This window comes from Chiloscyllium punctatum, chromosome 15 (genome assembly GCF_047496795.1).
Source record: "Chiloscyllium punctatum isolate Juve2018m chromosome 15, sChiPun1.3, whole genome shotgun sequence".
Lineage (NCBI taxonomy): Eukaryota > Metazoa > Chordata > Chondrichthyes > Orectolobiformes > Hemiscylliidae > Chiloscyllium > Chiloscyllium punctatum.
The window spans coordinates 46124974-46150565 of NC_092753.1; the positions used below are offsets into that span (position 1 = coordinate 46124974).

General features: G+C 40.1%; 1 protein-coding gene across 4 annotated transcripts in view; it reads left to right on the forward strand.

Annotated features, from left to right (window-relative positions):
• The window catches only part of LOC140486218 (limbic system-associated membrane protein-like), an 884602-nt gene that overhangs the window by 101821 nt on the left and 757189 nt on the right, over positions 1–25592 (forward strand). The window lies entirely within an intron of this gene.

Consider the following 25592-nt stretch of genomic DNA (forward strand, 5'->3'; position numbering starts at 1 on the left):
TTACTCACTGAATTAATGCCTTTACCCAGGGAATAATCTTTCTATTTAATTAGGTTGTGTGGTTTATGTGAAGGGCTCTGAAGCTCACATGAGTGTGTATTCTACAACCTTCTAAATACAACAGACACCTTCTGAAAACATTCTGGAGAAGAGCTACTTGGAGTGCATTTTTTTAGCAGATCTCTCCAATTGATTTACCAGAACATCAATAGAGGTATTGTGAAAACCCCGGAAAAGCTGCACTCCTTTTCCATATTTCTACAGCACTTCCAGTTAATAATCTGGAAAACTCCTTGGAATTGCCATCGTTCACACTTGATGTGGCAGGTGTCCCATATAATGGATATGGAAGAGGCATGCATGAGCAAGACACTTTGTGCTATAATAAATTTATCTCTTATTGGGTTAGCCATCCCCAATTTGTGTTCAGGTTATGCTGCAAGAGGTGATTCAGCTCCATGGAAACCACTCTTGTGATGTGCAGGTGGCAAATACAAGTCTTCAATCAGCAGTGGCATCTCCAGTTGAGGGTGATTCATAGACTTCAGCTGGGGATAAACTGCTTCATGCATTGTGTACTGTACTAATTTTTAGTGTCCAATTTATGTATTGAAAAATTAGGTGACTTTGTAAAACAGATGCATGAGATTTGATTTTGAATTTCATCATCAAAATGCATTTCTATTCATAACATCAATTAAAAACAAGCCTCAAAACTTTGTTTTCAGTTGAAGTATTTAAACGGTGCATTATGTGCCTGAATATGTTTTGTCTTTAATTTGGTAGAGCCCCTGCTGTTAATCAGTTTCAATGGACTCAGTTCAGTCAATGAATTAGCCCTGTCTTCTGACAATGATATTGTTGTATTAGTCGTTTGTACTTTATAAACATTATTTTCCAATCTGCAATTTACCAAATTCCATCCATTATTTTTCTTTGTCAGCTGACCATCATGCAAAAATTATCACTGTGTTTAAAATTATAGAAGAACCACATTCTGAAAGGTTTATGATTGTGTTTCTATTTGTGTTACATTCAATTCATATACTCTTCGTGTTTTGCGGTCAATCCTTGATCACTAATAAGTTACATTCTTTGTTCTGGGGTTATTGCACACTCTGAGTTTGCACAATGCAGGGAATTTTTAGAATGGCTGAATAAAGACAAAATTTCATCATTTCCTGAGGAAGACTTGTCATATGAACTGGACCAGACCATAGGCAGGATCTGTCTGACCAATGACTGCAATATGAGTTCTTGTGAAATTGTCTCCTTATCTTTGAAGGTGACAAGCCTAGAGGATAGGAGAAAGTGAGGACTGCAGATGCTGGGGATCAGAGCTGAAGAATGTGTTGCTGGAAAAGCGCAGCAGGTCAGGCAGCATCCATGGAGCAGGAGAATCGACGTTTCAGGCATAAGCCCTTCTTTAGGAATGAGGAGGGTGTGCCAAACAGGCTAAGATAAAAGGTAGGGAGGAGGGACTAGGGGGAAGGGCATTGGGAATGTGATGGGTGGAAGGACGTTAAGGTGAGGGTGATAGGCCAGAGAGGGGTTGGGGGCGGAGAGGTCGGGAAGAAGATTGCAATCTTCTTCCTGACCTCTCCGTCCCCACCTTCTCTCCGGCCTATCACCCTCACCTTAACCTCCTTCCACCTATCGCATTCCCAACGCCCCTCCCCCAAGTCCCTCCTCCCTACCTTTTATCTTAGCCTGTTTGGCACACCCTCCTCATTCCTGAAGAAGAGCTTATGCCCGAAACGTCGATTCTCCTTTTCCTTTGATGCTGCCTGACCTGCTGTGCTTTTCCAGCAACACATGTTTAAGCCTAGAGGATAGACATGTTCAGTCTCAGTATTGGAAAAAGTAGAGTGTACTGTGGTGATCTGGGACTCACGTGCACTGCAAAGTTATTTAAAGATAACATTTATGAATTAAACCCCTCATATTTAGTTTTGGGGGAAGAATGGACAATAATTATTTGATTGCTGACCTTAAAGCCACGTTTGACTCCAGAAATTCTGCTTAACTTCCTTACCACAAGGGATGATAGAAGCCTGGCAACTGTAGATCTGAGCTCTAGCAAGTATCAGAAACCTCTCATGACTAGTATAATGAGCACCAGCAATATTGAAAAATTTATGCTGCAATTTTGCAACATTAGTTTGATGACAAAGAGAGGTCTCAAAGTGTTAGCTGTAGCCATTTTGGGATGAATTAGGAATATAGGTACAGGAGTAGGCCACATAACACCTCCTGTCTATTCTACTATTTGTTTATATCATGGCTTTTTTTTTGTTATTCACTCAGGGCATGTGGGTGTTTTATAGTCCATCCCTAGTTTCCCTTGAGAAGGTGAAGATGAGTTACCTGCCTGAATTGCTGCAGTTTATGAACTTGCTGATGTGTGACTTAAGTTCATACTGTTGTATATCTTTTAATACCTTTACTTGAAAAGAATTTATCAATTTATGAAGAAAATACACTTTTTTTTCAAAGCTTTTTGTCTTGCACTCACCAGGACAATTTGCAAGAAATACCAGTTCAAAAGGGAAACTAAAATTTATACTGCATGAGAGGAAAGTGCTGACTGGTTGGTGAGTGGACTGTGATTGCAGAGGCTTTGCTATGGAAAATGGACCCATTAATGCTGACTGACCGTTCATGACAAGCTATGTGTAAAAGTTAAAATAATACGTTGCCCTGACCAATCAGAGTCATTGCCCTGACAAACAACCCAGCTATGTCACCTATTTTAATAAAAGAAAAACACTGTGGATGCCGGAAGTCTCACGACAAACACAGAAAATGCTGAAGAAATTCAGGAGGTATGGTCTCAACATTTGAGTTAATGTTGAAGTCAATCAAAGTTAACATTTCAAGTCTGATACGACTCTTCCTTTGTACTTATTTTGTTGAGTTGAAACAGGTCAAGTCCATGTACTTGTTGTTTCTGTATGCAAGAACAGGGCTCTCTATGTCCATAGCTTCCAGTATATGATTAGACATTGCACGTGAGCCTTACTGGCAACATTTAATTTGTTTTAAATTGGGATTATCCAGCAACTGTCCAATGGCAAAGAAAAAAAAAATCAATCAAATATTGTACTCTTGTGAATTTTGCAAGTGCAGGTTAGTTGGCTAAATTCAGTACATTGCTTATGATTGTCATCTTGGAAGCATCTTGTTAATGGTGAACACCACTCATGTTGCTACAACATAGTCACAGCATAGCACAACCAGTTTGAACTGTTGCTCAAATGTTTCCTTCTCTTGTGTGGGGACTTGAGCTGCTGGGTCTCATGATAAGAGTTGGCCTCACGGCTTACTACATCTACATAGAGGTTGCCTAAGGCATACAAGACATACTTCTACATCCTATTTTGTCGACAGCTAGTCAAATAATTGGATGAATTGCTCCAACTGATTTTGATCCAGATTTCCACTTAGATGATGAAAGTTTCCTTCACTTTTGCGAAAACCCAACAGGACTTGCATATTGATAACAAGGCAGTGTCCATTTGCTTACTTGGCATTGTGAGCACATACACCAATGTACCTCCCAAAGAAGCCCAAAGTACTGCATCACAGCACAATATCAAGATCTGCCACCATTGTGTGAATCAATATTCATTGAACCTATGTTGATTTGGAAAATGCCAGGAGTGATTGGCTCAGGGCAATGTAACATTGACAGCAGGTTTCTGGTACTGAAACTGGCTCTACTGTAATGACCCCTGCATGTCAAGTTCTAAGCGATCAGTTGTGATAGGGGATTCTCTAGTCTGGCATACAGATGGATGTTTCTCCAGCTGACAACGAGACATCAGAATGGTGTGTTGTCTCCCTCATGCCAGGATCAAGGATGTCCCTGAGAGGGTGCAGAATATTCTCAAAACAGAAAGTGACCAACAGGAGGTCATTGTACATGTTGATACTAATGGCGTAGGGACAGGAGAAGGTTTTGAAGAGAGAATATAAGGAATTTTGCAGGAGGTTAAAAAGTAGATCCTCAATGGTAGTAATTTCTGGATTACTCCCGGTGCTACATGCGAGTGAGAATAGGAAAGGCAATTAGAACAGATGAATGTGTGGCTGGAGAGCTGGTGGAGGGGGCAGGGATTTGCATTTTTGGGTCATTGGGATTTCATCTTGGGCAGAAGTGACCTGTATAAGAAGGATGCTTTGCATCTGAATTAGAAGGGGACCAATATCCTGGTGGGGAGATTTACTCACAGTTCTCAGGAGGCTTTAAACTGGTAAGGTGGGGTGAGATTCAAAGAAATAATGAGAAAAGAGATCATTCTGAGGCTAGTTGAGATGAGGAACATATCAAATTGTCAAGGCAGGCACAAGCAAGGCAGAGAATGAGGTAGGACTGATAAATTAAATTGCATTTATTTCAATGTAAGAGGCCTCATAGGTAAGGCAGATGAACTCAGGGCATGGTTGGGTACAAGGGACTGGGATATCATAGTGATTACAGAGATATGGCTCAGGGGTGGACAGGACTGGCAACATAATGTTCCAGCGTATAAATGCTATAGGAAGAATAGAAAGGGGAGTGTGGTGGAGGTGGTATTTGGGGTGCTTTTGATTATGGATAACATTACAGTTATACCTAGGGTGGATATTCCTGGGAGTGTGTCCAGTACAGTTATTTGGAACTGAGAAAAAAGAAAGGGATGATCAGCTCATTAAGATTGTACTATAGGCTCCCAGTAGTCAGTGGGAAATTGTGAAGCAAATTTGTAAGGAGATCTCAGATATCCGTGAGCATGATAGAGTTGTAATGATAGGAGATTTTAACTTTTCAAACATAGTCTGGGACCGCCATAGTGTTAAGAGTGTGGATGGAGAGGAATTCAATAAATATGTACAAGAAAGTTTTCTTATTCAGTATGTGACTGGACCTACGAGAGAAGGAACAAAACTTGACCTTTTCTTGGGAAATGAGGTAGGGTAAGTGACTGAGATTTCAGTGGAATAGCACTTTGGGGTCAGTGATCATAATTACATTAGTTTTAAAATAGTTGTGGAAAAGGTTAGACTGAATCTAAAAGTTAAAGTTCTAAATTGGAGTGAGGCAGATTTTGACAGTATTAGGCAAGAACCTTCAAAAGTTGATTTACCTATTCACAGGTAAACGAGTGCTTGGAAAGTGGGAGATCTTCAAAGATGAAGTGAGAGTACAGAGATAATATGCTCCTATTAATGTTAAGGACAAGACCAGTAGGTGTAGGGAATGCTGGATGACTAGAGAAATTGACATTCTGGTCAAGAAAAAGGAGGAGACATATGGCAGTACAGACAGCTGGGTTCGAATGAATCCTTGAGGATTATAAGGGCATTTGGAGTATACTCAGAGGACAATCAGGAGGACAAAGAGGAGACATGAGTTGCCTTTGGCAAACAGAGTGAAGGAGAATTCAAAGAGGTTCTACAAATACATTAAGATCGAAAGAGTAACGAGGGATAGGACAAAGCCCTTCAAGATCAACATGGCCATGTATATATGGAACTGTAGAAGATGGGTGAGATAGTAAGTGAGTATTCCGTGTCAGTATTTATTGTAAGCAATAAAAATAGAAGCTAGAGAACATAGTGATATGTTGAAAAGTGTCCATATTACAGAGGAGGAGGTGCTGGCTGTCTTAAAATACACAAAGGTGGATAAATCCTGAGGATCTGATCAGGTTTATCCCCAAACTTTGTGGGAAGCTAGGGAGTATTTGCTGAGACCCTTGCTAAGATAGTTGTATTGGGTGAGGTGCTGGAAGACTGGAGGGTAACTAACGTGGTACCATTATTTCAGAAAGGTGGTAAGGCAAGGCCAATTATGGACTGGTGAGCCTGACGTCAGTAGTGGATAAATTATTGGAGGGGATTCTGAGTGACAGGGTCTCCATGTACTTTGAAAAGCAAGGACTAATTAGAGATAGTCAACATGGGCTTGTGTGGGAAATTGTGTCTCCCTCACGTGCTTGAGTTTTTTTGAAGAAGTGATAAAGCAGATTCATGCAGGCAGATCAGTCGATATGGTCTATTTGGAATTCAACAAGGTGTTCAACAAAGTTCTGCATGGTAAACTGGTTAGCAAAGTCACATCATATGGCATCCAGAGAGACCTACCTATAAAGGTAGAAACAGAGGGTGGTTATAGAGGGTTGTTTTTTGGATTGGAGACATGTGACCAGCAGTGTAAGGATTGGTGCTGCAAGGATTGGTGGTGGGTCTGCTGCTTTTAGTCATTTATATAAGTGATTAGGATGTGAGTGTAGGAGCAATGGTCAGTAAGTTTGCAGATGACACAAATTTGGTGGTGTAGTGGACAGTGAATAAGATTATCTCAGAGTACAGTAGGACCTTGATCAGATGGCTGAGGAGTGGCAGATAAGAGTACTTTTTTGATCAATGTGGGTTGCTGCATTATGGTTGGGCAAATCAGGGCAGGACTTGTACAGTTAATGATAGGGACCCGGGGAGTGTTGCCGAACAGAGAGCTTGGGATGCAGGTTCATAGTTCCTTGAAGGTGGAGTTACAGGTAGACAGGGGAGTGATAAAGGAGTTTGGTACATTTGTTTTTGTTGGTCAATGCATTGAATACAGGAGTTAGGATATCGTGTGGCTATACAGGACATTGGTTGGGTCACTTTTGGAATATTGCATACAATTCTCACCTCCCTACTATGGGAAGGATGCTGTGAAAGTTGAAAGGGTTCAGAAAAGATTGACAAGGATGTTTCCAGGGTTGGAAGATTTGAGCTATCGGGTGAGGCTGAATAGGCTGGGGCTGTTTTCCCTGGAGCGTCGGAGGCTGAGGAGTTGACCTTATAGAGGTTTATAAAATCATGAGGGACATAATAGACAAGATAAATAGACAAGGTCTTTTTCACAGGATAATGGAGTTCAAAACTGGAGGCATAGCTTTAAGGTGAGAAGGGAAAGATTTAAAAGGGGCGTAAGGGGCAACATTTTCATGCAGAGGGATGGTACATTTATGGAATGAACTGCCAGCGGAGGCAGCGGAGGCTGGTACAATTACAACACTTAAAAGGCATCTGGATGGGTATATGATGAGGAAGGGTTAAGAGGAATCTGGGCCAAATGCCTGCAAATGGGACGAGATTAATTTAGGATATCTGGTTGGCATGGAAGACTTTGACTTAAGAGTCTGTTTCTATGACTCGATGAACTCGGCAACTCACAGTTTCAGTGACGTCAAATGTGCCCAAATTGAGTGTGTTGTCATGGAATTCTGATTTATGCACAGCTCTGATTGTTGGATATCTTTATTGGATTACTTGACAACTGTTTTTCATTGAATGATGCTAACCTCCTAACCCTTGCAAATTTCTGCAATGTTGATATGTTTACTGAATTTGAATCTGCAGTTTCTTGAATGCCTTAATGTGCTCATATGCTGTATTAACAAATGACGAGATCTGTCAAACCTTGACTTAATTAACAATGAATCTGGCATAAATTGCAATTTTTAGAAATAGATTTCCAAGCTCCTTTTAAAGAAGTGTTTCCTAATAGTTAGATTTTGTTCAAAAATTACATACAATCATCTAGTGATAGTTAATTGAACCAAGAGTGAAATAGAGACAGGGCTACAATATCGTCATGCTGATTCAAAGCTCCTTTGTGTGAAGCTGCTCAATAGTAGCATGTGATGCATGAATTTATCTTTTTCTGGTTTTTTTATTGATAACTATTTTGATAGTTAAGGTGGTGTTTGCCTGAAATGTGACACAGTACCATTGCAACATTTGAGAAATTATTTCGTTCTAAAAAAGCTTGTTAACCTGACCATTGATTTCTAGGAGGTCATAGAGTCATAGAGATGTACAGCATGGAAACAGACCCTTCGATCCAACCCGTCCATGCTGATTAGATATCCCAAACCAATCTAGTCCCATTTGCTAGCACCTAGCCCATTTCCCTCCAAACATTTCCTATTCATATACCCATCCACATGCCTCTTAAATGTTGCAATTGTACCAGCCTCCACCACTTCGTCTGGCAGCTCATTCCATATACGAACCACCATCTGTGTAAAAATGTTGCCCCTTTTATATCTTTCCCCTCTCACCCTAAACCTATGCCTCCTAGTTCTGGAGTCCCCAACCCCAGGGAAAAGACTTTGTCTATTTATCCTATCCATGCCCCTCATAATTTTGTAAAACTCTATGAGGTCATCCCTCAGCCTCCAATGCTCCAGGGAAAACAGCCCCAGCCTGTTCAGCCTCTCCTATAGCTCATATCCTCCAACCCTGGCAACATCCTTGTAAATCTTTTCTGAACCCTTTCAAGCTTCACAACATCTTTCCAATAGGAAGGAGACCAGTATTGCATGAAATATTCTAACAATGGCCTAACTAATGTCTTGTACAGCCGCAATATGACCTCCCAACTCCTGTACTCAATACTCTGACCAATAAAGGAAAGCATACCAAACGCCTTCTTCACTATCTTATCTACCTGTGACTCCACTTTCAAGCAGCTATGAACCTGCACTCCAAGGTCTCTTTGTTCAGCAACACTCCTTAGGACCATCCCCTTGAGTGTCTCAATCCTGTTAAGACTTGCTTTCCCAAAATTCAGCACCTCACATTTATCGGAATTAAATTCCATCTGCCACTTCTCTGCCCATTGGTCCATCTGGTCAAGATCCTGTTGTAATCTGAGGTAACTCTCTTCGCTGTCCACTACACCTCCAATTTTGGTGTCATCTGCAAACTTACTAACTGTACCTCTTATGCTCGCATCTAAATCATTTATGTAAATGACAAAAAGTAGAGGACCCAGCACCGATCCTTGTGGCACTCCATTGGTCACAGGTCTCTAGTCTGAAAAACTACCCTCCACCACCACCCTCTGTCTTCTACTTTGAGCAAGTTCTGTATCCAAATGGCGAGTTCTCCCTGTATTCAGTGAGATCTAACCTTGCTAATCAGTCTCCCATGAGGAAGTTTTTCGAATGCCTGACTGAAGTCCATATAGATCACATCTACCGCTCTGCCCTCATCAATCCTCTTTGTTATTTCCTCAAAAAACTCAATCAAGTTTGTGAGACATGATTTCCCACGTACAAAGCCATGTTGACTATCCCTAATCAGTCCTTGCCTTTCCAAATACATGTACATCCTACTGTTGTGTTAGACTACATAATAACAGTGACTGAACATCAAATAATTAGTTGTATGAGAAATGTCTTGGGATGTTTCTGAAAGAGCGGATAAGGCTGCACAGTTTCGAATTCTGTTTTCCTCATTCGTTCATGAACATATCTGGTGATAACCAGAGCATTGAAGCCCTGTCATAAGTCTGATTTTGTGACTACGATTCTGAGCTACTTGAATTGAACAATTCTACTCATTTCTGAACAAAATATTTGCAGAGTGGAAAATTAGTTTTGAGTTAGTCTGCAGAAATTACTTCATTCAAGGCAGTTATTTTTAGAAAATGAGAATTAAAATGCGTAATGCAGGCTGAAATGTCTCTCATTCTGTGACATTAACTTACTTTGACATTTGGTAGACATCTAGCTTTGGATGTGATGTGTAGTAATGTGAGGACGCACAATAGGCATTGTATGAGAGTCGACAGGTTTTCAATGCAGCTGAAGTTGAACAGGCATGGCAATAGTTGTTGATTACATGAACTGTGACATTTTTTCAGAGTACCTGCCACTGTGATGTCACATCAAAAAAACCCAACCAGGCATGAAGTTGGACAAGTGAGGAAGGAGAGGGCGGAGTTGTGTTTGTTCATTTCCTTACTGAAGTAGTACCCACATTTCTCAATGCTTAATAATTACTGACATAAAAGCATAGAAGATAGGAGTAAGCATGGGTGAGTTAAATCTGCTTGGCTATTCACATAATCATGGCTGATAATCTGATTCAGTACTATTTCCCCCTTTTTCCCCTTACTCTTGATCCTTATAGCCCCGCGAATATGTGTCTAACATTTTCTTGTGAATATTCAGTGTCTTGGCCTCAACTGCTTTCCGTGGGAAAGAATTCCACAGGCTCACCTTTGTCTGGGAGAAGAAAATATCTAAGATCCTAAATGGCCATGCCGAGATCCTGAAATTGTGAACCCTATTTCTGGACTGCCCAGTTAACAGGGATATCATTCTAGTGTTTACCCTGTTTGACCCTGTCAGAATGTTATGGGTTCTATCAGATTTGCCCCTTGTTTATCTAAACTCTGGTATCATTCTTATTGTTCTAATCTTTCGGCATACATAAACCTTGTCTTCCCAAGAGTCAATCTAGTAAATCTTTGTTGTAATTTCTTCATAGCCAGAACATCCTTCCTCAGACACGGAGGCCAAAATCGTGCGCAATACTCCAGGTGTGGTCTCACCAAGACCCTTCACAATTACAGCAAGACATTCCTGCTCTATACTTAAATCCTGTCACTATGAAGGACAACATACGATTTGCCGCCTTCACTGCCTGCTGCCTACTTACTTTCAGTGACTGGTATACAATGACACCCAGGTCTCATGGCACATTCGTCTTACCCAATCTATTACCATTCAGATAGTAATCTGCCTTCCTGTTTTTTCTGACCAAAGTGTTTGACCTCACCCATATCAACATTACATTTTATCTGCCAATTTATTGCTCACTTCATCCTTTGATACAAATCATACTGAAGCATCTCTGCATCCTCCTCACAGTTCATTCTCCCACCCAATTTTGTGCCATCTGTAGAAGTGGAGGTACTATATTTAGATTCCTTATCTAAAGCATTCATATATATTGTGAATAGCTCTGTGCAAGTGTTCTGCCAGTAAATCTTTTACAATGGACTCTAGCATTTTACCCCACTATTAATGTCATGCTGTCCAGCCTATAATTTCCTATTTTCTCTCTAACCTCTTTTTTTAGGTCGTGTGTTACATTAGATATCCTCCAAACCATGGGAGCTGTTCCAGAGTTCATAGAATATTAAAAGATTCAATGCATAGACTATTTTTAGGAACACTATCAAAGTATTCTGGGATGTAGATTATCAGATCCTGGGTAATCATTGGTCTTTATAACCATCAATTTCTCCAAGACCATTTCCCGACTGTTATTGATTTTCTTCAGTTCCTCCCTCTTACTAGATTCTTTGTTCTTTCGCATTTTTGGAATGTTGTCTGTGTCCTCATTTGTGAAAATAGAACCAACATATGTATTAAATTGATCTGCCATCTCTTTGTTTCTATTATACCTTCCATTGTTTCTGACTACAATGGAATTCCTTTTGACTTAACCTATTTCTCTTAACATTCCTATTGAAACTTTTACAATCAGTTTGTCTGTTCCCTGCAAATCTACTCTTGTACTCTTCCCTGTCTTATTCAATCCTTTTGTCCTACTGTCCTCAAATCTAAACTATTCCCAATCCTCAAATCTGCTGCTTTCATTTTTTTGGGGATATGTTACTTCTTTGGACCTAATATTGACCCTAATTTGAATTGTTAGCCACGATTGGGCCATATTTCCCATTTTTTTTATGTCACACAAGAATGAACAATTGTTGCTATTCCTCCACATGCACTTCAAATGTTTGCTATTACCTATCTACTGTCATTCCTAAAAGTAAAATTCTTCAATTTATCATAGTCAGCTCACATAACAAACCATTAGTTTGCTTTTTTAGATTCAGGAGCCTCGTCTCAGAATCAACTGCATCACTTTCCTTTGTAATAAGGAATTGTATCAAATTCTGGTGACCTTTCTGCAAGGAGTCTCACACACTAAATTTCCATTATTCCTAAAATAAAAGAAAAAGCTGCGGATGCTGAAAATCTGAAATAAAACAGGAAGTGTTTGAGAAACTCAACGGGTCAAACTGTATCTGCAGAAAGAAAATAGAGTTAATGTTTTGAGTCCTATGATTCTTCCTTTAAGGTCTTTAACCAGCAATTCTATCCCATCTCCTTTTCCTTTTTGATTTTCATTCCAAAAGTCGGAATACCCCTGATAATGCAATTCACATCCTTTGTCACTCTGCCACCAGGCCTCCATAATCTCAACCCAATCATACCCACTGCTATCTATTTGCATGATTAATTCATCAACTTTATGATGAATAGGGTGGTCATGATGACTTTGAACCAGTTTAGGTTGGGATGGGAGTGGAATTAATAGAAGTGATATACATGGGAAGGCATAGAAATTGTGTGGATGGAGTTGAGGAACCACAAAGGAAAGAAGACCATGATTGGAGTTATATACAGGCCCCCGAGTAGTAGTCAGGATGTGGAACAGAAAATAAATCAGGAGATAGATAAGGCATGTAAGAGAGGAATGATTACAATAATCAACGGGAACTTGTATATAAATTAGATGTAATGATCTTATAATTGAGAAATGGTAATGGCAAAGATATGAGGCAGGATCTGGTCACAGTTGATTGGTAGCAGAACTGAACAACGAAGATGGTAGAGCAGCAATGGCAGGAGTTTCTGGGAATACTTTGGAAGGCACAGCAGAAATTCTTCTGAGGAAGAAACATACTAAGAGGAGGATGAGGCAACCATGGCTCACGGGGGAAGTCAGAGACGGCATAAATGTGAAAAGAATAACAAACAATGTGGTGAAGATTAGTAAGATGCCAGAGGATTGGGAAGCCTTTATATACCAGCAGAGAACACCTAAAGAAGATGGGGATGAAATGTGGGTGAAATATGAGATTAAACTAGCTAGTAAAAGAAGATTGCAAGAGTTTTTTTTTACATTTCTAAAAGGTAAGAGAGAGACAAGACTGCACATTGATCATTAGAAATGAGGCTGGAGAAGTAATAAGTGCTCAAAAACCTCAAAAGAGTCAGGGACAGAGGTGAAAGAGTGGCCACCAGTGAGGAGAAGGTACTGAGGAAGCTGAAAGGTTTGATGGTGGATAATTAACCCAGGCCAGATGAACTACACCCCAGGATTCTGAAGAAGCTAGCTCTTGGGAGAGCAGAGGCATTCATGGTGATCTTTCAGTAATCACTCAAGAACTGGAAAATGGGCCAGTCTCTGTGAGAACTTTATAAAGATGTCCTCAACTCCATGAATGACCAGCAACAAAATTACATTCCAACTATGAATATTGACTGGACTCTGAGTACTGAGGCAGATCTCACTGGTCTCTATCCTCCATGTGGACAACTGATCCTACTTGCCAGTCTTAAACCACAGTCAATCTGTGTGCATACAGTGCCAACAACAGATGACAGATTGTTGCTATACCATTGAAAAACGCCCTCACTTTGAGCATTTAAAGCACTCTTGTTTAAGAAGGGAGGGAGGCAGAAGACACAATATTATAGGCCAGTCAGCCAGACTTCAGTCATTAGTAAGATTTCAGAGTCCATTATCAAGGATGAGACTGTTGAGTACTTAGAAGTCTGTGGTAAAATCGGGCAGAGTCAACATGGCTTCGTCAAGGGGAGGTCATGTATGACACTTTGGTCAGAAGAATAAAGACACACACTACCTTCCATCTGGGGAAAGGCTTCAAAAATCTGAAACACAAATCAACTTAGCAGTCCAAGTTCAGGATTCTCTTAAAATTAACATGCAGGAGTTAGTTGGCAGTTAAGAAGGCAAATGCAATGTTAGCCTCCATTTTAAGAGGGCTAAAATGCAAGAGCAGAGATATACTGTTGAGGCTGTTTAAAGCTCTGGTCAGATGCATTTGGATTATTGTGAGCAGTTTTGGGCCCTATATCTAAAGGAAGACTGCACTTGGCAGAGCACAGGGTTTTTCACAAGAATGATCCCCGGGACAAAGAACTCACCATGAAAGGAGTGGTTGAGGACTCTGGGTCCATATTTGATGGAGTTGAAAATGATGAGGGAGGATCTCATTAAAACTTACAGAATACTGGGAGAACTGAATAGAGCAGACGTGGAGAAGACTAGCACTTGAGGCCACAGTCTCAGAGGGAAGGGATGACCTTTTAGAATTGAGATTTGGAATTTCTTTAGCTAGAGGGTTTTGAATCTGTGGAATTAATTGCTGCAGAAGGCTGTGGAGGCCAAGTCATTGAGTGTATTTAAGACAGAGTCAGATAGGTTCTAGATTAGTAAAGGGATCAAAGATTACAAGGAGAAGGCAGGATAATGGTTGAGAAACATGTTAGACATGTTAGAATGGCAGAACAGACTTGATGGGCCAACTGTCCTAAGTGTACTCCTTTACCTTAATGATCTTATGGTCCAAAGGAATGTTACACACATTAAGTTACAAGGTTTAAGGCTTTTCTTTTTAACATTTTTAGTCCTACGTATTATTTTGCATGTGACCATGTTTGATTATTGCCCTTGAATTCTCTAATCAGCACTTCTCTTATTTCTGACTCTGTCTTTTGATTTTGTCCTTGTTTCCAGCTCTTCTGTCTCCCTGTATGGGTTCTCATCTGCCTGTCATTTTAGTTTAAAATTTCCCCAAACGCATGAGAAAATAATCTCGCTCGGATATCAGTTCTGATCCTGCCTTATTGCAACCCTTCTAGCTTGAACTGGTTCCACGTCCTCCAGAGCCAGTCCCAAATATCCCGGGACTCTGAAACCTTTCCCCTTCCATCATCTTTCAAGTCATACATTCATCTGATACATTGTGCTATTTCTTCTCTGACAAGCATGTTGCACTGGTAGCAGTCTTGATATTTGAGTTCGTACTTTTAACTTGCTCTGTAATTTCTGGGATTCTGCCTTTAGGCCCTCATTTTTTAAAATCTGTGTTGTTGGTACTGATGTGTCCCATGACCACTGGCTATTCACCCTCCCACTCCACAATGTTCTGTAGCCACTTTGAGATTTCCTTAACCCTGGAACCTGGCAGGCAACATACCATCCTGGAGTCTCATTTGCAGCCACAGGAACATCTGGCCGTTCCCTTAAAAATTAAATTCTCAGTTCCTGTAGCCTTCCCACACTTACTCCTCCTTTCCCGTGAAGCAGAGCCAACCATGGTGTGATGTATTTGGCATTTACTACCTCACTTTGCAAGACCATTCTCCCCAAGACTATTTTATTTGTGTTGCAAGGGAATGCCATCAGATACTCCTACAATGCCTGCTTAGTTCTCTTTCTCTGCCTGGTGGTCACCCAATCCATACCGGTGGAATCTGAGCATATGGAGTGACCATCTCTCTCTATGTGCTATCCATGATACTCTCACCCTTGCAGATGCTTAACAGTGTTTCCAGCTGTTCTAGTTCTGAAATTGGGCTTCCAGGAACTGCAGCTGGAGAGACTTGCTGCGTACATTTTAGTCCTGGGCAGGAAGTATGCTCAACTTCTCAAATACGGCAGAGAGTCCCATCATGGTCTTGAGCTCTCCTTCTATCACCTTGCCCTTTCAAATTAAACCTTTAGAATGCCCTTGAAAATAAATAATATTAATTACTCTTCGATGCTTGTTCTCTTGACCTCTGCACTCTTGACCTCACAACATATCAACCCAAACTATAGACTTTATGAACTATAAGAGATAACATAGGATAACTACTCAGCTCATTCATCTCAGTTGCATCATTCCTGTTGAAGGGCCTCTGCCTGAAACATTGACTCTCCTGCTCCTCGGATGCTGCCTGACTGCTGTGCTTTTCCAATGCCACACTTTTTGATTTAGTTGCAATATTGTTTTGTCTAATTTAAAGAATCCCAAGTATTATAAATATTAGTGCTAATAAGTTTTGTTTTCTTTTAAACAGCTATGATGTTGCATTGAGGTCTAATAGCTTAACATGAGTCGGCCTGAAATCTTATGTCAAGGAGAGAAATGAGAGCAGCACTTAAGATACTTGGACCATACTGTGATCTTTGGCATTGCTTGCTCTGAAAGAGAAAGATCACATCTAAAATTTTATTTTTTAAACTGTGCCTTTGGCAGATATTTTGAATTTTAAAATCAAGTGGATGGCCAATTCAAAATCCAGAATGAAACTAAGGTAAGCAGTAATTCTCCATTGGCAAAAATAGGGGGGAATTTTACCCAAGATTGTAAGGGTTTTCATGTTGGCAGAGGTGGGGTGGGAATGTTGCTGACAGGAGGTCAGTGTGTAAATCTCCCTCTACCCTGTGGTACAATGAATGTCATGCATTTTATTGACATTTAATTGCATTGTTGATTTTATCCTCTTTTGAGAAGAATACTGCACATGCATTATTATTATCAACGGTGCAACATTACAAGGTTAGAAGATGATGAATAAATGAATGAATGAACAATGCCGTTTTTCTGATACTCAATCAAACGTCCAGAAACAACTTATATTTCTTCAACACAGTTTGCAGATGTTTCTTAAATGATTCTGAGGTCTTTATTGTGACTGCTGGGATTCACACCCTTCTGTTCTACTATGAGAACGAGCATAAAGTGGATGCAATATTTCAGACTCAGTGTTTTATGCAATTTACTCTCTTAAGTGCCTTTGAGGCCTCTGTACCAGAAAGTTCTTTGAAATAAGTTGTCTGAATCTCATTTTTCCTGATGTATAGTATCCATTTGCTGGTTTTAGTGCAGTGCCTCTCGGGTTTGAATATTTCCCATGTGTATCATTAACTAAAACTAGATGCAGAGCTTCAGGCATGTTCTCAACAGAGCACTTTCAACTTGTATTCTACTGTATTGGATGTATACATAAACATTTTAATGGTTCATATGTATATTATGTAGTTATGTATATATGTAGTCAAGAATCAATTAAGTATGCCCATGTCTAGGAGAGTATGTTATTGATAAAGTGGCTGATTTACTAAATGTTTGAAGGATTTTCTTCTTCTTCTTTGATTTTCCATTTCTGTAGTATTTTGTATCTGTTTTACTCTGTCAATAGTGCTGGAATTAACTAATTTAATCTGTGTACCTTTGGAAAATATCTTTTTGGCTTTCACTGATTAATCTTCTTAAATCCATTGTTGAAGATTGCAGGAGACCTTTTGGATATTGCTCCCTTAGAATCAGCCAAAAAACATTATTGCTGATGGTGATCTTTTCAACTATTTCAACTCATTAGATTGACTCATCCATCTATCTACCCTCCCTCCCAACACCACAGCAATGCACTTTAAAATCATACTTTATTAAACCTTATTAGTATTGGATATTGCTTGTATATTTGGATGTTATTTTATGATTCTTTGACTAAATGGCATGGTGGCTCAATGGTCGGGCGGCACGGTGGCTTAGTGGTTATCACTGCTGCCTCACAGCACCAAGGACCCGGGTTTGATTCCCACCTCGGGCTACTGTCTGTGTGGAGTTTGCATATTCTCTCTGTATCTGTGTGGATTTACCCAAGGTGCTCCAATTTCCTCCCACAATCCAGAGATGTGCAGGTTAGGTGAATTGGCCATGCTAAATTGCCCATAGTGTTCAGGGATGTGTAGGTTTGGTGCATTAGTCAGGGGAAAATGAAGAGTAATAGGTTAGAGGAATGGGTCTGGTTGGGTTGCTCTTTGGAGGGTTGGTGTGAACTTGTTGGGCTGAATGGCCTTTTCCACACTGTAGGGATTCTATGATAAACTCATGTTAATGTATAGCAATTTTTTTTCTGACTTAAATTTCTCTCGTGCTGTCCTGTTCTCTGTGATTCATGCTTCCCACCTTTCAAGTGGGGGAAGGATTTAGGAAGGTGGGTAAGTTTGAGGCCATGAGACCTTTTGCTGGAGAAGCTAAGAAGTTATGGTCAAGGAGCCATGTCTTGCACACCTCTGGAGAGATTGGAGAGGTGGAGTGGAGTGAGTGAAGGTTTGCATTGTCATGGTTTGGAGTGAGACTACAAGGGTGTGTGAAAAAAAACAGAGAGTGCAAGCAGCATGGTGAGAAAGGGGGAAGTCGCAAGGTGGGTGTGAGGATCAGGGAAAGTTGCAAATGGTCTTTGGAGAGAAGGGGAAGTTACAACAGTCAGGCTGCAAGGGAGACAGGAAGAGAGAGTTTGGGTTCAGAATTTTGCACTAATTGCTTTGAAACTGGTATTGTATGCATTCAGGTCAGAAGTCTGCATGAAAAATTCCAGAGTATTATTTACAAAAGCTATAGTTATAACCCTATTTACTTTTGGTATTATAGATAAATGTTGAGGCTTACCATGACTGCCATTTTAAGTATTAACTCCTCATGATACAACTTCAAACCAAAAAAAAACAGAAAATGTTTGTTATGCACCTCAGATCAATCAAAACTTTCAAAGAAAAAGCCACCATTTTATAAATTAATTAGGTAATTTATGATTGTCAGTGTAATGCCACTTTAAATTTAAGGTGTGTTTTCGGCAAGAAAACTCTTTAATGTTGTTGAAATATAAGCTTGCTACACATGTCTTCTTTCCAAAAGCATCACTGTCAGCTGAAGCATCCTAAGGAGCTAACTGCAGGACTCAGCTACTAGAACAGAATGGTAAAAAAAGCGAGCAGCTGAACCATCTACAATAAGGTGAAATCCCAAGTGGCTGAATTAAACTGAGATCTAGATCAAGGAAAGGTAACTGGAAGTAATCCGGTATGAAGCTGACAGCTCTCGTGGAGGACAAGGCAAGAATAGCTGGAAGGAGAGAATGGAAACTCTTAAAATGTAGTCTCTTGTTAATCTAAAGCTGACACGGTCAAAAGGAAAAAAAAAAACACTGAATATACTCCATTACATCTATGAAATTTGCAGGTTTCACAACAAATGACATTATAACCATAAATGTTCAGAATTGAATTTTTAGAGGTTTGGTCTAAACTGGAGTGAATCTGGTGAATACTATCTATTGGCCAGTTATCTGCTAATTAACTGACTGGAAGAAATTTAATGGATTATTATATTTTTAAATTTGCATGTCCATTTTTGGTAGTACAACTGAAAAGCTAGAATGACGTCATACAGAAGGAGATGAGCCTATCTGTGCCACTTCCTCTGAAAAGCAATCCAGTGACATCTTTCTCCATAGCCCTGCAATCTTCTTCTTTAAGTATTTGTCCAGTTACCTTTTGAAAGCTACTGTTGAACCTATCAGGATGAGTATTCCAAATCATAAGTTTTGTTGTGTGAAAAGATTTTCCTCATGTCACCCTTGATCTTCTGTCAATTAGCTCAAATCTGTTTCACTATGCTTCAGCCATTAGAAACTGTTCTCTTTATTTACTTTATCTCAGCACTTCATTATTTTGAACACCACAGTCAAATTTCCTCTGAGAATTCTATGCTGTAAGAAACACAGCGCCACCTTCTACAGTCTATGTACACAACTGCAATCCATCATCCATGGAAGTGTTCTTCTAAATCTCCTTTACAAGAGCTTTCATGCCCTTGATAAAGTTAGGTGTCCACAATTTAAGTGCAATTACTACTCGTTTGGAAGTAGTTTTTATTAAAGCTGTGTTTGTGTTAATTGTGTTGAAGAGTGTGCATAATAGATCTTTTGATACTTCCAGAGAGAGCAAGCAGTTTCTGGTTTTGTGTGCTCGTGTGCTTCTAACATTCAACCTGATACTACTCATTAACAGCAATCTGAAAAAGTGAAAAATGTGCATGTTCTTCCATCAATATAAGTCCCCAGCAGTGTCACCTCCTGTCGATGCATGGAAGCTCAGTCCCTCACAAGCCAGGCTAAAACTTCACAGGAATGTGAAAGACATTTGACCCACAGACATCCAGGCCTACCAAAAAGTTAGGCACATACTAGACTGGAAGGTTAAAGAAGTAACTCTTGATAAAAGAATCTGGAGTGGAGTCCAAAGGTGGATTGCTGTCTAACTTGATTGTGTTTCGGGTGACTCCTATAAAAAAGTAATTGTCAACATAGTGCTTTGCGTTTCTTAAGGGAGGTTGCAAAAGCCCCCCCCCCCCTGACATTTGGACAGCCAAGATTCAGCGTAAATGTTGACCAAACTTCTTCCCTGGAGAGTACACTCCAGTTTTAATGCCGGATATTAACAAATCAGCAGTCATGAGGGATAAGTCGATCTTGGTTTGTGTTTGTGTTGTGTAAGTCTGTCTTTGGCTATGGGAGCAGCCATCTGGGAAGATTCGTAGTAAAATGCTGACCCATCATGTTCCATCGACTTCACTGGGTGAGGTTTAGAGGCTCTGCTAAACCAGTGAATAGAATTCAACACAACAAACTCTCTGCAGCAAATGTAGCAGAGACTGTCATACTAGAGTGGAGATTTTGAGCCACAGCAGGTGATACTTAACAGAGTTGAGAACCTTGGCGCAAGCCATTGTCTTGCCAAATGCATGTTTGCCACCAAGTGCACAGTTTGAAGTTGATTGCCCAAGTGAAATTCTACTTGAGTTGCAAGAGATCAGTGAAGGAATAAAGTACGAGAGACAAGAAGCAATAATTGATTTGTACAAAGGATTGGTCAGCCTCTGCCAATCACCTACTCATCATATATACACATTAAACTTTAAGTATGCTGAAATAACATGCAGCATGTGACACTAAAGAGACAGTTGTACAGGATTTTGAAAAGCATAGGATTCTATATTTGTGTTATTGTTTCCCTTGGATAAAAACTCATGAAAACCATTCTCAAGATGAGGTTGCCAAGCATCCGAGAGTGTATAAGCATGCAATCATTGCTCAGTCACAATTAATATTGCTGTTGATTACTTTATTTAGGAAGGGTATCATTCCAACTAAGAATAGGAAGGTAAAGTTCCGAGTGTATTTTTTTTTCTGAAGGTGCTTTGCAAAACATTAGTCTCTGCTTTACTATTTGATGTAGGCTGTCTTGATCAACGCATGACATTGCTGATCTCCTGTTTTTGTACAAACAGTGATAATTTCCTTGCTTTATTTATTAACAAATTGGCAGCTTGATCAAATGTGCTGTTTGATACTCGTAGCAAATGTCAGTGCATCTCTCCTGATATCTGGCACTTCACAGCTCACATTTTCAAACAGCTGTGGCCCAGCCAAAGGGTCAATATGTTTACGCAAGGTCATTTATCTTCCAACTATGGTTAAAAAATGAACAATATTAAAATCCACCAATTAAATGTAGGGTGGTTCCAAATAGTCACCCACCCAATCTTGTTGGTCAAATGTTGGTCATGATCATTTCTAGATTGAAAGTTAGGGTCTATCTTTGTAGACTATCAAATCTGTCTCCTCATGAATTAGCCTTGTCATTACACAATGTCATTCTACCAGCCTTATTGGCTAATACAAGTGTGAGTCATTCACAATTTCCAATATTATACATTTATACTAGTTATTATCACTGTATTAGTGTAATTATTATTGATACTTATTAATGAAGTATAATCAAGAACGTGATTAATGCATTTGGAGTAGTATCCATTTCAATATCCACAGGAATTATTCTTAAAAAATATTTTTCTATTTGCATTTGCATCTACTTATTCACAAGAGTTGGTGTGTCAAACCATCTGATGTGTCTGGACATTCTGACCACCAATGGCCACCTATGATACAACTTCAACTGATATAATATGATACACAAAACACACTTTGTCTTGGCTAATAAAAAGAGAAAAGCAAATTCCTGCACATGTTGGAAATAAAAACAAATAATGTTTTAAAACAAAACTCAGTCAGTTAGGAACATCCATGTAGAGAGAAACCAAGATAATGTTTCAGAAGAAAAATCTTTTCCTGACCTACTCAATATTTCTTAAAATTTATGTCTTTATTTCCGACATTGGTAGGATTTTTGCCTTATGGCATTTTGTGTGCTACATAATGAAAAATTACATTATTTTTCTTTTGTTTCATCTTGGATTTGAGTTTTTTTTTGTCTTTTTGGTGGTAAATTTATGACAAATATATCAGAATTGTAGAACATACAACAGAATTTCTCAGATGTTCTCCCTCCCCAGGGGTCTTTTGTGTTTGTTTGCTAATAATAGAACATAGAACATAGAACAGTACAGCACAGAACAGGCCATTTGGCTCTCAATGTTGTGCCAACCTGTGGACTTTTCTCAGCTCATCCGCCTACACTATCCCAAAAGCATCTATGGGCTTATCTAAGGATTGTTTCAATCTCCCTAATGTGGCTGAGTTGACTACCTTAGCAGGTAGGGCATTCCACGCCCTTACCACTCTGTGTAAAGAACTTGCCTCTGACGTTAGTCTTAAATCTATCACCCCTCAATTTGTAGTTATGCCCCCTCGTACAAGCTGACGTCATCATCCTAGGAAAAAGTCTTTCTCTGTCTACCCTATCTAATCCTCTGATGATCTTGTATGTCTCTATCAAATCCCCCCATAGCCTTCTTCTTTCTAATGAGAAAAGACCCAAGTCTCTCAGCCTTTCCTGATAAGATCTTCCCTCCAGACCAGGTAACATCCTGGTAAATCTCCTTTGCACCTTTTCCAATGCTTCCACATCCTTTTTGTAATGGGGCCACCAGAACTGTACACAATATTCCAAGTGTGGCCGCACCAGCATTTTGTATAGTTGCAGCATGATATTGCGGTTCCGGAACTCAATCCCTCGACCAATGAAACCTAACACACCATATGCCTTCTTAACAGCACTATCCACCTGGGTGGCAACTTTCAGGGATCTATGCACATGGACTCCAAGATCCCTCTGCACATCAACACTACCAAGAATCTTTCCGTTGACCAAGTACTCTGCCATCCTGTTATTCTTCCCAAAGTGCATCACCTCACGTTTAGCTGCATGAACTCCATTTGCCACCTCTCAGCCCAATTCTGCAGTTTATCCAAATCCCACTGCAACCTGTAACATTCTTCCAAACTGTCCACTACTCCACCGACTTTAGTGTCATCTGCAAATTTACTTATCCATCCACCTCTGCCTGTGTCTAAGTCATTTATAAAAATGACAAACAGCAGTGGTCCCAAAACAGATCCTTGTGGAACGCCACTAGTAACTGGACTGCAGGCTGAATATTTTTCATCAACTACCACTCACTGCCTTCTTCCAGGAAGCCAGTTTCTAATCCAAACTGCTAAATCACCCTCAATTCCATTCCTCTGCATTTTGTCCATCAGCCTACCATGTGGAACCTTATCAAAGGCTTTACTGAAGTCCAAGTATACCACGTCAACTGCCCTACCCTCAACTACATGCTTGGTCACCTTCTCAAAAAAACTCAGTGAGATTTGTGAGACATGACTTGCCCTTGACGAAACCATGTTGACTATCTGAAATCAAAATGTAGCTTGCTGGATGATTATAAATCTTATCATTTATAATCCTTTCCAAAACCTTTCCTACAACAGAAATAAGGCTCACTGGTCTATAATTACCTGTGTCATCTCTGCTGCACTTCTTGAACAAGGGCACAACATTTGCAATCCTCCAGTCCTCAGATACTAAACCTGTAGACAATGATGACTCAAATATCAAAGCCAAAGGCTCTGCTATCTCCTCCCTACCTTCCCAGAGAATCCTCAGATAAATCCCATCCGGCCCAGGGGACTTGTCTACTTTCACTCCTTCTAGAATTGATAACACCTGTGCGTAACTAACCTCAATAATTTCTAGTCTAATATTTTGTACCTCATTTTTCTCCTCCACAATATTCTCCTTTTCCTGAGTGAAAACCGATGAGAAATGTTCATTTAGTACCTCTCCAATCTCTGCAGGGTCCACACTCAACTTCCCACTTCTGTCTTTGACTGGCCCCATTCCTACCCTAATCAACCTTTTATTCCTCACATACCTAGAGAAAGCTTTAGGGTTCTCCTTTATTCTATTTGCTACAGACTGCTCGTGTCCTCTCTTTGCTCTTCTTAACTCTCTCTTTAAATTCTTCATAGCTGAGCTGTAACTCTCCATTGCCTCATCTGTACCATCTTGCCTCATCAACACATTTGCCTCTTTCTTCTTCTTAACAATAGATACAATTTCTGTAGTAAACCATGGTTCCCTTACCTTATCACTTCCTCCCTGCCTGACAGGGACATACCTATCAAGGACATGCAATATCTGTTCCTTAAACCAGCTCCACATTTTGATTGTCTGCATCCCCTGCATTTTGCTCCCCCATTCTATGCATCCTAATTCTTGCCTAATCGCATTATAATTGCCCTTGCCCCATCAATAACTCTTGACATGGAGCATGTACCGATCCCTTTCCATTACTCAACTAAACATAACTGAATTATGGTCACTCTCTCCAAAGTGCTCACCTACAACTAAATCAAACACCTGACCTGGTTCATTACCAAGCACGAGAACCAGTGTGGCCTCCCCTCTTGTCGGCCCTTTGACATACTGTGTCAGGAAACCCTCCTGTACACCTTGGACAAAAACTGATCCATCCAATGTACTAGAGCTATAACATTTCCAATCAATGTTGGGGAACTTAAAGCCCCTATAAATGACCAACCTGTTCCTTTCACTCCTACCTAGGATAATGTTGCTAATCCTCTCTTCCACCTCTTTGGAACTCTGCGGAGGCCTATAAAAAAACTCCAAGAAATGTGACCTCTCCTCTCCTGTTTCTAACCTCAGCCCACACTACCTCAATAGACGAGTCCTTGTCAAAAGTTCTGTCAGCCACTGTTATACTATCTTTGACGAACAAAGCCACACCCCCCCCCCCCCTTTTACCGCCTTGCCTGTTTTTAATTAAAGATTTAAACCCTGGAACCTGCAACATCCATTCCTCACCCTGCTCTATCCATGTCTCTGAAATGGCCAAAACATTGAAGTCCCAGGTACCTATCCATGCTGCAAGTTCACCTGCCTTATTTCAGATACTTCTGGTGTTGAAGTAGACACACTTCAAACCACTCCGCTGTCTGCCAGCATATTCCTGTGACCCTGAAATCCTGTCCCTGTCCTTCCTATTCTCATCCTCCTTAGCACTGGAGCTACACCTCTGGTTCCCATACCCCTGCTGAGCTAGTTTAATAATTAAGTTGCTTTTTATCTTGAAATGACTTAAGTACTTCAACTTAAGGATGCAACATGCCTTCTAATTTCTCCTGAAATTTGATGGCATCCCAGCACTTTACAATCACATTTATTTTGAATGTCATAACTTGTAACTCAGTCTCATTTGTTTCATATGTTCAATGATTTTAGAACCAGGAGCAGATCTACATGTAATTGATAACATTTCAAACTCAGTAGCTGTATGTTTGTTGTATTTCAGATTTTTGACACCAATTCTTCTTTTCTTTCACCTCCATGGTTGAAGTATTATTTTATTTAATTGCATCAGGGTATGGTTAGAATCCTGAAGTTCTTTGCCACCTGATTATAAAATGGTTAACAGTATTGACATAATAAACTGTACCGCTTGCTTTTATTTGTAAAGACGATGAGCTAAATGCTATGTCTCTGCCATAAAATTATATGAAGCTTTGATAATTTTGGAATGAAGCTAAGAATTCTAAGGTAAATGTGATTTTCAGAGAATGCCTACACTATGCAAGCAGGCCATTCAGCCCATCGAGTCCACATCAACCCTCTGAAAGCATCCTTCCCAGACCCACCCCACTATTCTATCACTGTAACTTCACATTTCCCATGGCTATCCCACCTAGCCTGCACATCTCTGGACACTATGGGTAATTTAGCACAGCTAATCCACCTACACTGCATGTCTTTGGACTCCACACAGAGAGTCGCCTGGCTAAGTGTGA